Genomic DNA, 15,611 nt, shown 5'->3' with positions numbered 1-15,611 from the left:
GAGGCTGCCCTGGAGCCAGGCCCCTCTCCTGCAGACAGCTCTGCTCCTCTCTGGTGTGCTCCCCTCTGCTCTGCTCAGTGCCAGTCTGCTTTGCTTTGTGTGTGGATCCGTGCTCTGCTCTGTTCTGCACTGGCGAGACTTTTATGTTTCAGCTCAGCCAGGGATATGCACTCTTCCGTCTTTAGTGAAAGGGAAAATGCACTCCCAAACTGAAAGATTTTAAAAGAGACTTTGTTAACTCTTGTCAGATATACTGTGGGATTCTGGAATGTTTAAGTAGAAGATGTTGGATCAGTATAGTTTGATGGGAAGAACACAGGATTTGAAATCAGGTTTTGAAGTCTTGTGTCAGTTTACTAACTATATGACTTTAACCTTTTTGAGAGAGTTCTCCTTATAAGTAATATGAAAAGAATAATGATATTTATCTCATAGAATTGCTATAAGCATAGTAATTAAAGTTTGCAATTAACCAATTAAAATTAAAATGAAAATGCTTTGTAAATTATAACATACTTTTTGAGAGTTACTGTGTTCTTCAATTGGGACATTTGTTTTATCTAGTAAAACAACATATGGGTTGCTATCATATGGGTTAAAAGATTGCCCACCTTTGGTTTGATGTATCACTTTTATTTAGGGTGATTATCCTTAGGTTTTTGTCTGCCTTTTTGTTTTCCTTAATAATGAATTTTTTCACAGAATGAGGATTCCTCCTTTGCCAAAGTTAGAAATCTATCATTACATTCAGCTTTGTGGTGTGGAGACTACACTGGGATCTAGCCTTTCTTGACGTCACTGGTTCTTAAGTGTCAGTACCTCCCCTATTAGGTGTTTGGATCTTTGAGGTACACTTTCGGTTGCCACAGTGATTTGGGCGGGGTGGCTGCAGCACTGGCTTTGAGTGAGCAGGAGCCAGGAATGCCATACATACCACAAGGTATGAGAGAGTTCTGCATGATTTTCGGACATTCCGCCAGACCTCCTTGTAGGTGAAAAACTTGTACTTATCTGATCCTAATTCTGTTTTACATTTAAACACAAAGTATTTTTGCATGATTTTAATAGATACTGGATTTTCCAGGAATGCAACTGTTGCGTAAACAAATTGTACTTTATTTGTTTTGTTCAGAAATTTAACAATGGTTGTTAACTTTTTCAGAAAAATCATATTACCAGTGCATTGCCCCTCATGGTATCTGATTTTCCAGTACAACTTATTGGGTTAATTTACATTTGTAGCTGTCACATTCATAGCATTTTTATGTATTGGTGCAAGTGTCTATTTCCTTATTAATATGAATTCCAGGATGGTTATACTTGAGCATTTACTGATTAAAATATGATTTTATTGAAAATTACTTTTTTTCTCTTATATTACATTATCTTAATTTTTAAAATCGAAGATAGGTAAGTGACCTACTTGCATTTAATTTTAGGTTTATGCTCTTAAAATAACTCAACTTTTGTGGGTTTCAAGATGGAACCTGTATTTAACAGAAATCTATGTTACTTTCTAGAGGAAGGTGGAAGATTTATGTTGGCCTACATTATGGGTGTCTGTCCTCTTCGCTTTCTTTCCCTTCCCTCTCCTTCCCCTCTCTATTCTTTTCTATTTTCCCTTTCTACTATGAAGTATTTGATACATAGACAAGAATGTGGTACTGTATATTAAATAATGAAGCATAGAATAAAACCAGTACCTTTGAACCCATCCCCCAGCTTAAGAAATCTTATATTTCTTAATGGTTTATTTCTTCTTGGTTTTCATTCACCTGTCTCTCCACCAGGGATAAAGCTCTTCAGAATGTTGTTTCATTTATCATTCCCTTCTTTTTAAGTTGACCCCAAATTTCTATGTATTTCCAAAATATATTGTTTACTTTTGCTTATTTTTTAACCATAAAAATGGAACCATATATATTCTTACTTGCTTTGGCTAATTGAAATTATATTTTGTTTATTTATTTATTTTTGATGATATATAAATTGTTTTAAAAATATCTTATTGTTGAAAGTATTACATATGTTTTCTTTTCCCCCCATTGACCCCCTCCTGCTCCACCTTCCCTGTCCTTCGCCCTCCGCCCCAGGCCCTTACCACCCCACTATCTTCGTCCATTGGATATGCATATATGCATATAAGGTCTGTGGTTGATTACCTCCTACTCACCCATCCTCTCCCACCTTCCCTCCAAGATTCTGCACTCTGTTGCATGTTTCCATGTCTCTGGATCCATTCTGTTCATCAGTTTATTTTGTTAATTAGATTCCACATATGAGTGAGGTCATGTGATATTTGTCTTTCTCTGACTAACATATTTCACTTAACATGATACTCTCTAGGTCCCTCTTTGCTGTCTCAAAGGATAAGAGATTCTTTTTTACTACTGTATGCTATTCCATGGTATACTAGTAAATATACCACAGCTTTTTTAAAAAAAAAAATAATTTTATTGATTTTTTTACAGAGAGGAAGGGAGAGATATAGAGAGTTAGAAACATCAATGAGAGAGAAACATCGATCAGCTGCCTCCTGTACACCCCCTACTGGGGATGTGCCCGCAACCAAGGTACATGCCCTTGACTGGAATCGAACCTGGGACCCTTCAGTCCGTTGGCCGACGCTCTATCCACTGAGCCAAACCAGTTAGGGCTACCACAGCTTTTTTATTCACTCATCTACTGATGGGCACTTGGGCTGTTTTCAGATGTTAGCTATTGTAAATTGTGCTGCTATGAACATAAGGGTGCATACATTCTTTCTGACTGGTTTTTCTGGTTTCTTAGGATATATTTCTAGAAATGGGATCACTGAGTCAAATGGCAGTTCCATATTTAATTTTTTGAGGAAACTCTATACTGTTTCCATAACGGCTGCACCAGTCTACATTCCCACCAGCAGTGTACTAGGGTTCCCTTTTTCCACATCCTCACCAGCACTTGTCTTTTACTGATCATTCTGACAGGTGTGAGGTGATACCTCATTGTCATTTTATTTTGCATCTCTTTGATGATCAGTGACTTTGAGCATTTTTTCATGTCGCTTGGCCATCTGTATGTCCACTTTGGAGAAGTGTCTATTTAGGTCCTTTGCCCATTTTTTTTTTTTTATCCTCACCTGAGGATATTTCTCCATTGATTTTTAGAGAGAGTGGAAGAGAGAAGGAAAGACAGAGAAATATCAATGTGAGAGAAACACATCGATTGGTTGCCTCCTGCACTCACCCCAACAGGGCCCCGGCCAGGGAGGAGTCTGCAACTGAGGCACGTGCCCTTGACTGGAATCAAACCCGGGACCTCTTGGTCCACAGGCCAACGCTCTTCCACTGAGCCAAACCACTTAGGGCTTGCCCATTTTTAAATTGTATTATTTGTTTTCCTTTTGCTAAGTTGTATGAGTTCCTTATATATTTTGGATATTAACCCTATATTAGATGTATCATTGCCAAATATGTTCTCCCATACCATGAGCTTCCTTTTTGTTTTATTGATGGTTTCTTTTCAACATTCTATTTTAAAATTTATGTAATCTATAGTGATATGTGTAACTGGTTTATTTTCTCAGATACATGTATTAATTGTATGACTATACCACAATTTATCTTTTCTCCTAAAGATGCACATTTGTAGTTTTCCATTTTGTTGGTATTACAAGCATATTCTTGTTTATGTCATCAGTGTACATGTATAAACATTTCTCTATAACAGTGGTTCTCAACCTTTCTAATGCCGCGACCCTTTAATACAGTTCCTCATGTTGTGGTGACCCCCAACCATAAAATTATTTTCGTTGCTACTTCATAACTGTAATTTTGCTACTGTTATGAATTGTAATGTAAATATCTGTGTTTTACAACGGTCTTAGGCTCTACAGCAGCAGTTCTCAACCTGTGGGCCCCACAAGTTGAGAACCGCAAGCAGGGTCGCCTAAGACCATCGGAAAACACAGATATTTACATTACAATTCATAACAGTAGCAAAATTACAGTTATGAAGTAGCACCGAAAATAATTTTATGGTTGGGGGTCACCACAATATGAGGAACTGTATGAATTAAAGGTTCGCGGCATTAGAAAGGTTGAGAAACACTGCTCTACAAGAATGAGTTTTAAACATTTTTTTATGGTGACCCCTCCAGCGTACATACCCACAGTTGAAAGAAAAATGAGAATCAGTATTCACCTTTACTTATTACATGTAATGCACTCATCTTTTCCATTCTATTTCTCTCTTTCTCTCTAAGTGCTGATTGTGACCTAAATGATTTCACTGTTGATTTTTCACAGCTCAAGATAGCAATTGGTTTTCTTTGGAGGTTAGGTATGTTGACCTGGCTTTCCTTTGCTTATAAGAGGGAGTCAGAAGGCAGCATCCCATGAGGTGAGAGTGCACCTGGCTAAGCAGGAGCACTGCTTCTACACCTGGAATATCCTGTTCAATGAAGTTTCAGCTAGGACAAAATTTGGATTCAGTCCTTAAGTACCTGCCACTCCTTGATGGGATGAATTCCCTAGGTATGCCCTAACTAAACATTTCAAGTTATGCCGGCGTCACACCTTTCTCTAAGGATGCAAGGAACAGGATGATGGGATTGGTTGGGGCTTTCTATTCTTGATATTTACTTTTATGTCAGATTTGGTTCCCCCTTTTACTTATTTTGGCCATAAACTATGTATTCTTGAAGGCTCAGATCTCAATAGTTTACTCTTGAGATAAAGTCTTTCTGGAGACTTTCTAATATGCATATTCAGATATTTCAGGTATTTTTATTTGAGTTCTTCTTTTGCATTCTACTAGAGACTTTGAGTTTTTTGCCAAAGAAAAGAAAGTTAATTTACATGGGTTTAATCTCAAGTAATTGTAAAATTAGGCAAAGAAGCTACATGTTTTAGCTCTGATTCAATGTCTCATTATTAAGAGTATACAGTATATGCAAACTAACTTACAGAGCTATGCTTTGAACCTGAGTGTGAATATTCACACTTGGTACTATTCTTTTTTTTTTTAATCTTTATTGTTGAAAGTATTACATATGTCCCCTTTTTCCCCCATTGACCTCTTCTAGCCCAACCCAGCCCCCCCATTGACCTCTTCTAGCCCCGCCCCCCACCCCAGGCTGGTACTATTTTTTATGACTTGTGTTGGGGGGGTCCTAAATAATAGGACTAGGCTCAAGAATAACCATGGTAGTGTTTTGGTGGGCTTTTCTATTTGTTTGTTTTAATTTCATTTTTTAGGACTCAAAAATAAACACAATGTTCATTCCAGTCTAGAAGTTATTATGGTTTGCATTATTGGTTTTTTTATTGTGATAAAATATACATAACATAAAATTACCATTTTAACAATTTTGAAGTGTATAGTTCAGTGGGATTCAGTATATTTACATTGTTCAACCATCACCACCATCCATCTCCAGAACTGAAACTCTACCCATTGAACAGTAACTCCCCATTTTCCCTCCCTCACACCCCAGCCCATTGTAACCACCTTCCTTCTTTCTGTCTCTGAATTTGACTGTTCTGAATATCTCATATACACAGAACTATATAATACAGTGTGGGGCAAAAGTAGGTTTACAGTTGTGATTATGTGAAACAATTTATTCTTATATTATTTATTAATTACTGTATTATTTTCCATATGAACCATCTGTAAACCTATTTTTTCCCATTCTGTATTTGTCCATTTGTGTCTGCTTTATTTCACTTAGCATAATGTCTCCAAGGTTCATCCATGTTATAACATGTGTCAGAACATTGTTTTTTTAAGGCTAAATATTCCATTATGTATATATACCATTTTGTTTATGTGTTTCTGTCAATGGACACTTGGATTATCTCCATCCTTTGGCTATTGTGAATAATGCTGCTGTGAACATTGGTGTGCAAATATCTGTTCGAGTCCCTTTTTAAAATTCTTTTGAGTATATACCCAAAAATGGGATTGCTGAATCATATGGTAGTTCTATGTTGAATTTTTCTGAGGAACTGCCATATGTTTTACTATTTTTCTAACATTCATATTTTATTTTAGATGTATTTTCCTATATAATAAAGAGTTAATATGCTAATTAGACCGAACAGTAGAACGACTGTCCGACGACCTTCCAGACGAAGCCAGGGCTGTGAGGGCCAAGGCAGCAGGGGCTGCGAGGGCAGAGCCCCTTGCATGAATTTCGTGCATCGGGCCTCAAGTAAATCAATAATTATAGATATGCATTATTATTTTTAATAGCTGTATATGCCATAGTTTATTTGTAGATGTTTCTGTTAATAATCTTTGCTATTATAAAGTATACTATGGTTCATTTATTCAGGTATTTATTGAATACCTATGTGCTAGTCATATGTAATAGCTCTTCTGTTCATACATATTTGCACACATCCCTTTACTTAGGATAAATTTTTTAGAAGTAGATTAGGACTGTTGGGTTAAAGGATGGGCATATTTTGAAATGTGATTATTTTCCTCAAAACTTTTATACTGATAAACCATTGTTAGATACAGTCCTAATAATAGTAAATAGGGCCCAGCCGACGTGTCTCAGTGGTTAAATGTCGACCTGGAGATTACTGTTTGATTCCCAGTCAGGAAACATGCCTGGGTTTGCGGGCTCGATCCCCAGTGTGGGCGTGCAGGAGGCAGCCAATCAATGATTCTCTTTCATCATTGATGTTTCTGTCTCTCCCTCTCCCTTCCTCTCTGAAATCAATTAAAAAATAAATAAAAAATCAGTGCTAGATTCCTTATACCTTATAAAACACTGGATATTATTGATCTTTTTAGTGTTTGTCAATATGAAATGATATTAATTTGTATCTCTTTGGTTACTACTAGGGAAGTTGAACAACTTGTGCTTATGACTTTATTTCTTTTGTCAGTTGTCTGTGTATCATTATTAATTTGTAAAACTCCTTATATACTAAGGATAATTAAATCTTTGTTTTATATTGTAGATAATTTTCCAACTTATCATTTGTCTCTTAACTTTTCTTCATAATGTCTTTTGCAGTATAGATGTTTTACATTTTATATTCAGTTTTAGTAGTCTTTTGGTCCATTGATGGCAGCCTTGCCCCATCCTGATTTAACTTTAAGGTTTTTTTTGCATATTGAGAGATTTCTAGAAAATGTTTTTAGAAATAGAAATCTCAGTATGAACTAATTACATCTATATTTTTGACTACATTTTTTTGTCTTTTCTCCCCTCCCCTCCACTTAAACCCCACCCCACCCTAGGCCTTCCCCACACTATTGTCTGTGTTTCTGACTAAGTTTATTATTGTAAGTAGTTAGGAAAATTAGGTGTAGAAGGTAGGTGAGGCATCAAAATTGTACTTTAACCTTTTTAAAAAATGAAAATCTCATAGAGATCAATTAAAACTTTTGTTAGACCAATACTTGCCACAGAAAACAAAGCACATATTGAGCCTAATTTGCTTTTTATTGATCTCTAAGGGTTAGGAACGTATTTCCTTGTTCCTTGTTAATTTAGATATGTAGGATATGGTAGATGAGAGAAATGATACAATAACCCCATGAGATATTCTAGGATTTACTTGCTCTAAAAATTGCTTGCATTATGTGTCATCACTAGAGGTTATTGAAGTAGATGCTGCTTCCATTTGTATTCTGCTCTTGGCCTTTGTAGCCGCTTTTGCTTTTGTTAGTCCCTAAATCACATTCTTTAAAACCTTTCATGGCTTTTAATACTCTGTTTTATTGCTATATGTCTCTAATTTTTTTTGTCTTTTCCATATTTTTCTTTTTGTTCCTTTCCTCTATTTCAACTTGAGCTAAGGATTAAAAGCACTTATTTCTTCTGGTTTTGAAGAAATTAATCACAGCATGTAATCTTTATTTTTTTATGTACAGGTTTTTTCCAGCTCTGTATATTTTAGGCTACCTTAAGCTCTGAGTGCACAGCTCTTCTGGATAGTTGAGTTTGCTAGCTACTTGAATGAGAGTGTATATGCAGAGGAAGTGTCATTGTCATTTCACCTAAAATCCTATCTAATAAAAAAGTAATATGCAAATTAACCACCACTCCGCTACATCCACCAGCCAATCAGGAGCGAGTATGCAAATTAACACCAACCAAGATGGCTGCAGCCACGGAGTGAGCAGGAGGCTTGGGTTTCCCTGGCAATGGAGGAAGCCAAGCTTTCCACACACCCTGGCGGGCCCAGGCCTCCACTCAAGGCTACAAAGTTTCAATTATAGAAGATAAATAAATCCCAACAAAAATGGCTGCGGCCATGGAGCGAGCAGGAGGCTTGGCTCCGCTCGAGACTAGAAATTTTCAATTATAGAAGATAAATAAATCCCAGATACCAGGGCCTCTGCTTGGGTCGCCGGGGGGCGTGGCCGGCCTGCAAACCACCACAGGCCCCTCGCCCAGGCCACTCCTTGCCCCAAGGGAACCCCCACCCTGATCTGGGACACCCTTCAGGGCAAACCAGCTGGCCCCCACCCGTGCACCAGGCCTCTATCCTATCTAATAAAAAAATAATATGCAAATTGACTGTCACTCCAACACACAAGATGGCTGCCCCTATGTGATCAAAGATCCTGTCCCCATGTGGACACAAGATGGCTGCTACAAGATGGTCAGCAGGGGAGGGCAGTTGGGAGGGACCAGGCCTGCAAGGGAGGGCAGTTGGGGGCGATCAAGCCTGCAGGGTAGGGCAGTTAGGGGTGACCAGGCCGGCAGAGGAGGGAAGTTGGGGGTGACCGGGCTTGAAAGGAAGGGCAGTTGGGGGGCGACCCAGGCCTGCAGGGGAGAGCAGTTGCGGGGGGGACCAGGCCTGCAGGGGAGAGCAGTTTTGGGGGACCAGGCCTGCAGGGGAGGGCAGTTAGGGGCAAACAGGCTGGCAGGGGAGCAGTTAGGCATCAATCAGGCTAGCAGGGGAGTGGTTAGGGGTGATCAGGTTGGCAGGCAGAAGCGGTTAGGGGCAATCAGGAAGGCAGGCAGGTGAGCAGTTGGGAGCCAGCAGTCCTGGATTGTGAGCAGGATGTCCGACTGCCCGTTTAGGCCCGATCCTACTGGGATCGGGCCTAAACGGGCAGTCGGACATCCCTTGAGGGGTCCCAGATTGGAGAGGGTGCAGGCTGGGCTGAGGGACACCTCCTCGCCCCCCCCCCGTGCACGAATTTCGTGCACTGGGCCTCTAGTATATTAATAATGATATAATGATAAGATAAAAGTATTGAGCCTTCGGGTGAGGCCATGCGCCCCTGGGTCCGGGTGAAGCTGAATCCTGGGTCTGGGCGAGGCTGTGGGCCCCTGGATCCGGGTGAGGCCATGCGACCCTGGGTCTAGGAGAGGCCACGCGCCCCTGGGTCCGGGTGAGGCCACGCGCCCCTGGGTCCGGGTGAGGCCACGCGCCCCTGGGTCCGGGGGAAGCTAGATCCCGGGTCCGGGTGAGGCCGTGTGCCCCTGGATTCGGGTGAGGCTGGGTCCCGGGTCTGGGTGAGGCCGCGCACACCTAGGTCCAGGTGAGGCTGCGCACACCTAGGTCCAGGTGAGGCCACGCACCCCTGGGTCCGGGTGAGGCCACGCGCCCCTGGGTCTGGGAGAGGCCACGCGCCCCTGGGTCCGGGTGAGGCCGCGCGCCCCTGGGTCCGGGTGAGGCCATGCGCCCCTGGGTCCGGGTGAAGCTGGATCCCGGGTCCAGGTGAGGCCGTGTGCCCCTGGATCCGGGTGAGGCTGGGTCCCGGGCCCGGGTGAAGCTGCGCGCACCTGGGTCCAGGTGAGGCCACGCACCCCCTGGGTCCAGGTGAGGCCACGCGCCCCTGGGTCCGGGTGAGGCCACGTGCCCCTGGGTCTGGGTGAAGCCGTGCCCCTGGGTCCAGCCGAGACCAAACCAGAGGGAGTCGGACCTGCATTACCACCATTTGTCCGCCATCCAGAGCTGAGTGGTCAGTGCCGACATGTACACATAAGGAACTGGTGGACATTGATATTGGGTCTCAAAAGAACTGTTGGTCCAGAAAGAAACTCACTACAGACTGATTCATTTGCCTGTCACCATAACTATTATTGCTCGTCTCACATTCAGTTCTTATAAGTATATCTCTAGTGACACATGATCTCGCTCATCTAGGGGAAATGATGAACAACATAGACTGATGAACAAGAACAGAACCAGAAACAAGGAGGCATCGATCGGACTATCGGGCCTCAGAGGGAGGATAGGGGAGGGTGGGGGGAGGGGGGAGAGATCAACCAAAGGACTTGTGTGCATGCATACGAGCCTAACCAATGGTTAAGTTCAACAGGGGGTTGGGGCATCCGTGGGGAGGGGTGTGGGATGGGAATGGGGGGATGAGGATAGATATGTGACACCTTAATCAATAAAGAAATTAAAAAAAAAGTATTGAGCCTTATGAACTCAATAGTGAATCTGCCTTGTGAAGAGTTGGAGGAGTTTAGGGATCATCTGCTATCTGTTTTGTTCCCTCCACAAATATTTGCCTGGCACTGATTTGGTCTTGAAGATACTATGAAGTGCCTGGCTTCATGGAGCTTATTATAGTCTTTTATGAAAAGAAGGTTGGGAAGAAACTATGTAACCTTTTTCTTTTTAATTATAAGAAAAAGTTTATTTAGAAAGTTACAGAGGTAGTAGAAGTGAGCCAGATGAGCTGTGTAGACTCAGGAAACAAGGTGCAGAAGCAAAAGAAGGAGCAAACTCCTTGGAGTTTAGGAGAAAAGCACAGGTAATGCTTCTGGGGGGGAAAAGGAGGGGTATGGGAAAGGTGCGGGCATACTCCCGAGAAACTGTGTAATCTTATTTAAAGAATCCTCAAGCGCTCTCATGTTAATGGCGGGCGGCTGCTGCTAAGGGGGACGCAGACAACCACTGCCCGCACCGAGAAACTCTCCCTGCTTCTCCTGCTTTCTGCTCACCGCCAATACTTGCCAGCATGTCCCTGGTGCCGCCCTATCGCTCGCATCCCGGCCGGCGGGGGTCGGGATGGGGATGAGGGGGTGGGGGGATGCGGGGGGGTGAGGGGGCCAGCCAGTTCGGCAAGTACATCCAGCAAACCAAGCCCACTCACCTTGGAGCGCACCATCAACCTATACCCTCTTACCAATTATAATTTTGGTACAAAAGAGCCCCTCTATGAGTAGGAAGCTCTGTTGCAGCCAGATTTCAACACATGAGGGAGGAATTTGATAAAATTGGAATGAGGAGGATGTAGAAGGGGTTCTGATTGTACATGAGCACCGACTACCCCATGTGCTACTCCTACAGCTGGGTACAACTTAATTCAAACTACCTGGTGGTGAACTTAACCTAGGAGAAGACAAAGTTGAGGGACTAAAACGCTTAATGACAGACATACTAGGCCGTCAAGATGGAGTCCTGCAAGACTGGGCCATTGATTATTGCATTGGTAACTGGTGGAGACCAAATTTTGAACCTCCTCAGTATCCATATATTCCTGCACATATTACAAAACCGAAGGAACATAAGTTGTTTTTGGTTCAACTTCAAGAGAAAGTCTTGTTTGCAGTCTCTAAAAATTACAAGCTGGTAGCTGCATCGTTGTTTGAACTGTATGACTACGCACCAGAATATGGACCCATCATTTCTAGTCTCCCTCAGCTTTTGAGCAGGTTCAGTTTTATATACAGCTGAATTCCTGAACAGCGGAGAAGTAAAAGAAGCCGTCTCCGTGAGCACAGCTCTGCACAGTCTAGAAAAAAACATGGTAGAAAAGATTTTTTGTTTCATCTTCCCCGCCCCCCCTCCAAATTGCCACTTGCTTTCTATTGTTTGAATAGTAACGTTGATAGGAAGAACCTAGATAGTGGTGTAAACATATGTGATAATGTTTAATTTGCTTTTGTTTCTACTCATACGTTTTTGTACATTAAAGAAAGTGGACTTAAAAACAAAAGAATCCTCATTACATTTTGGTCGTTATTAATATGCACAAAAGAAAAAGGTTCTGATTTCTTAAATGCCAAATTGGTAAGGAGGAACTGTAAAGTAGGAGGAGGGGAGCCTGAATGAGTGAACTAGGTAGGACAGTGCCTCTCAAAATTTTCGTTGTGTATGAATCACCTGAGGAGCTTGTTAAAATTCAAATTCTCATTCAGTAGGTCTAAGATAAGGCCTGAAATTCTGCATTTCTTACAAGCTCCCGCACTTTATGAGTAGCAAGGAATGAGTGCTGCCATTTTGAGAAGAGTAATTTGGAGTTACTCATCCAAAATGAGTAGCACATCACACTTGGCCTTGGTGAAATGAAATTGTAAGAGCTGTTAATGTTCATTCATATTCTAAGAGGGGGTAGGGTATAAACACCTATTTTTTGAATGGCATCCAGAAATGAACTTGGCTGGTAGATGGGTCTGAAATCTTAGAAAAGTTGGTAGGAGGTGAAAGAGATAAGAATCATCAGATACGATGAAAGTAACTATCTACTCAGATAAAATTTAAAAGTTAAGTGTTGACTAGAAAGACTAATTTGTAATTGAGAAGATTTCCTCCTCTCTTTGTACTTACTCTAACATAGCAATTCTAGTTTTAAAAAGTTGAAGTGAATGCTGTTTTTTAAAAATAAACAATATAATATTTTCCATAGGCATATTTTCTGTGGAAAGTATGTCAAATTTCTTTGTTTTTAGGTCTGCATAAGTCTTAAATGGTGTGTGTAAGTTGTCTTTGATTTGTTGCTCTAGTGGCAGCTACTTGGAGCATAAACAATCTGGGAGTTAATTTGTGTTCATAGTATTAGCAGAAGACTTTTTTTTTTTTAGCAGAAGACTTTCAATCTTGGAGGTAGTGTAAAATGTTCCATGGGTATTTAACATTTATCCATAGGGGAAAATTTGGCAAGCCAAATCTTTGAAACAGCAGCCTTTTATTTAGTTCTGTGTTTCCAGTTGTGTTTTTAGAAATTTATATTTTCTTTCTGGTCCTATTTCAGTAATGCTCTGTATTCATAATTCCTCTTCAATATGGCACCTAGCCTGCTTCAATCTGAAAATATTGGAAAATTATTAACATTCATAATTTATTATGGCTCCATGTTTTAGTATCATTGAAATTCTGGTTTCCTTGAAAATAGTTACAATATGATAAAGGAGATTTTTAAATTTATTGTGCTGTAATGGAGGAAGAAATATGTGAAATGTAATCATGGACAAAATATAAATATTGCTTTAATTATATTGGCTCATTATAATGAAATACTTGTGAAGTGTTTTCACTAGTAACATACCCAATGTGATTTCTGGCATATTTGAAAAGTATTTGCTACACCTATTGTACCCTGTGGTTGTGTGTGTGTGTGTGTGTGTGTGTGTATGTATGTATTTAGTTCTCTTTGAACACAACTGTTAAAACTGAAAGTAAAACATCAAAAGCATTATAGTCTGTTCTAGAATCAGGCCAATGAAGAAATGAAGTGAAACACATTGGCTAAAAATACATTTTGCAAATTACATCTGAAATTTTTTTGTAAGAGCATCTATCTATTGGAAATGAAATTTAGCTTTTCTTAGTCTGTGGGTTTTTAAAAACGTTATTATCTGAAAGTAGATGTCCATACAAAATAAGTTTCTAATGTCTTCCAGTTTTTAGCTCATTTTTCCTTAGGATCATATAAGCCTTTGCTATATATTCTGAGTAGTGAATGAATATTCAGAATGTTAGAAGTAGAAGAAATTTTAGAGCTCATGTAAATCATACAGAAACTAGAATTTCTAAAAAGAATTTTAGATTGTTTGCATGGGGCTATAGGCTTTTTATTTCTAGCCTTTGGGGTATTTAAAAAACAGCTACTGCCCAGCTAGAGTGGCTCGGTGGTTGAGCGTCAGCCTATGAACCAGGAGGTCAAGGTTCAATTCCCAGTCAGGGCACATGCCTGGATTGTGGGCTCGATCCCCAGTGGGGGACATGCAAGAGGCAGCCGGTCAATGATTTTCTGTCATCATTGATGTTTCTCTCCCTCTCTCCATCCCTCCCTCCTTCTCCCTTCCTTCTGAAATCAATAAAAATAAAACAAACAAAAAAACAGCTACTGTCTGTCACATCATCTCATTTTAACACCAAAAGAGTACGAGGGACAATCTCACAGTAAGCACAGTTGTAACTTTACACCCATGCTTGGTCATGGATGGCACCTGTTCAAGGATTAGATGTCAGAAACCATTATTTAATGCAACCCTCTCCTTTCAGAGATGATGTTTCTGAGACCAGGGAAATATCAAAGTTCTTATAGCAATGCAGAATGATAACTGAGTTTAGAAACAGGTCTTCTAAGTTCCAGCTCAAAGTTTTGATCATGTTTTCTTAATCTTCATCACATGATGAGACTTAGGCACAGATAATTTGTGCTTTAACAAAGTTCATATAGCTAGTAAGAAGTAGAACTGGAAGTTGAATCCACATCACCCAACTCCATTTTTAGTGAAGCCTGTGCATTCATTTCCATGTAATCTTAACCCACTCTATCAGCCTCTATTTAGTTGTAGAGATGGAATTGTAAGTGATTGAAAGGAGATGTCTATATTAAGCATTTTCTTTGTTTGAAAATTTCAGATTTGGGCCTTAAGCAACTTCTAGGGAAGAGAGCCAGTGCCTCTGTTCTTGCAACCAAAGATCTTGATCTATATCCAGAGATTGGAATATTGGTGGACCAGCCATCCTCAGACACCTGACTTAGGACAGGTAAGTGAAAGAGAGAGTAAGAAAAATAGAATGGATGCTAATGTTTTTCCTTTCTGTTTCTTGTTAGATGGAAACATTTGACTATCTTTAAAAATTTAATCCTTTATCTTGGTAAAAACAAAACAGTTGGAATCTAAGTTGGTGGGGCAAAACATTTTCTTGGTTGTAAAATACATGTCAAAATGTTAACAGTGGTGAAACTGCCCAGTGGGCGTGACTCAGTGGTTGAGCGTCGACCTATGAACCTGGAGGTCACGGGTTTGATTCCCGGTCAGGGCATATGCCTGAGTTGTGGGCTCAATCCCCAGTGTGAGGCATGCAGGAGGCAGCCGATCAATGATTCTCTCTCATCATTGATGTTTCTCTCTCTCTCTCCCTCTCCCTTCCTGTCTGAAATAAATAAACTCAATAAAAATATATTAAAAAAACCAACAGTGGTAAAACTTAGAGTAATTAAATATTTTCTTTCTCTTTTATGCATTTTATTTTTTTTACATGCAATAAACATTAATATTTCAAAAAAAGTATTTTAAGTATAATAATGTTACATGCAGTAAATGTTAATATTTCAAGAAAAGCAATTTTAAATATAAAGTTACATGCAGTAAACATTAATATTTCAAGAAAAATGATTTTAAGTATAATGTTACATATAATACAAACTAATATTTCAAGAAAAAAAAGATTTTAAATAAAATAATATTACCCAAACTGTAGTCTCTATGCATTCTCCAAAGTGTATTCATGAGCACGTGTTAGTATATCTATTGTTGCATAACAAACCACTCCAACTTAGTGGTTTAAAACATGCCAGTTATCTGTTTTGCTCATGTATCTGCCATTTGTGCAAGGCTCACTTGGTCGGGACAGCTTGTCTCTGTCAACATGTGGTGTGAGGTGGAGTAGCTGGAAGGG

General features: G+C 40.2%; 1 protein-coding gene and 1 pseudogene across 8 annotated transcripts in view; both read left to right on the top strand.

The window, feature by feature from the left end:
* Positions 1 to 15,611, top strand: part of NUMB (NUMB endocytic adaptor protein) — a 145,993-nt gene that overhangs the window by 30,556 nt on the left and 99,826 nt on the right. For all 7 annotated transcript variants that reach the window (XM_079769162.1, XM_079769161.1, XM_079769163.1 and 4 more), the window contains exon 2: positions 14,568 to 14,696. The gene's annotated coding sequence lies outside the window, so the exon portion shown is untranslated. The remainder of the gene's footprint in view (positions 1 to 14,567; positions 14,697 to 15,611) is intronic.
* Positions 11,008 to 11,994, top strand: LOC307098309 (cleavage and polyadenylation specificity factor subunit 5-like; annotated as a pseudogene). The gene has a single exon. The product of its transcript is annotated as a cleavage and polyadenylation specificity factor subunit 5-like (transcript).

Source organism: Cnephaeus nilssonii (genome assembly GCF_951640355.1).
Source record: "Cnephaeus nilssonii genome assembly, chromosome: 4".
In the NCBI taxonomy this organism is placed as follows: Eukaryota; Metazoa; Chordata; class Mammalia; order Chiroptera; family Vespertilionidae; genus Cnephaeus; species Cnephaeus nilssonii.
This window is presented reverse-complemented; position numbering and strand designations above follow the sequence as displayed.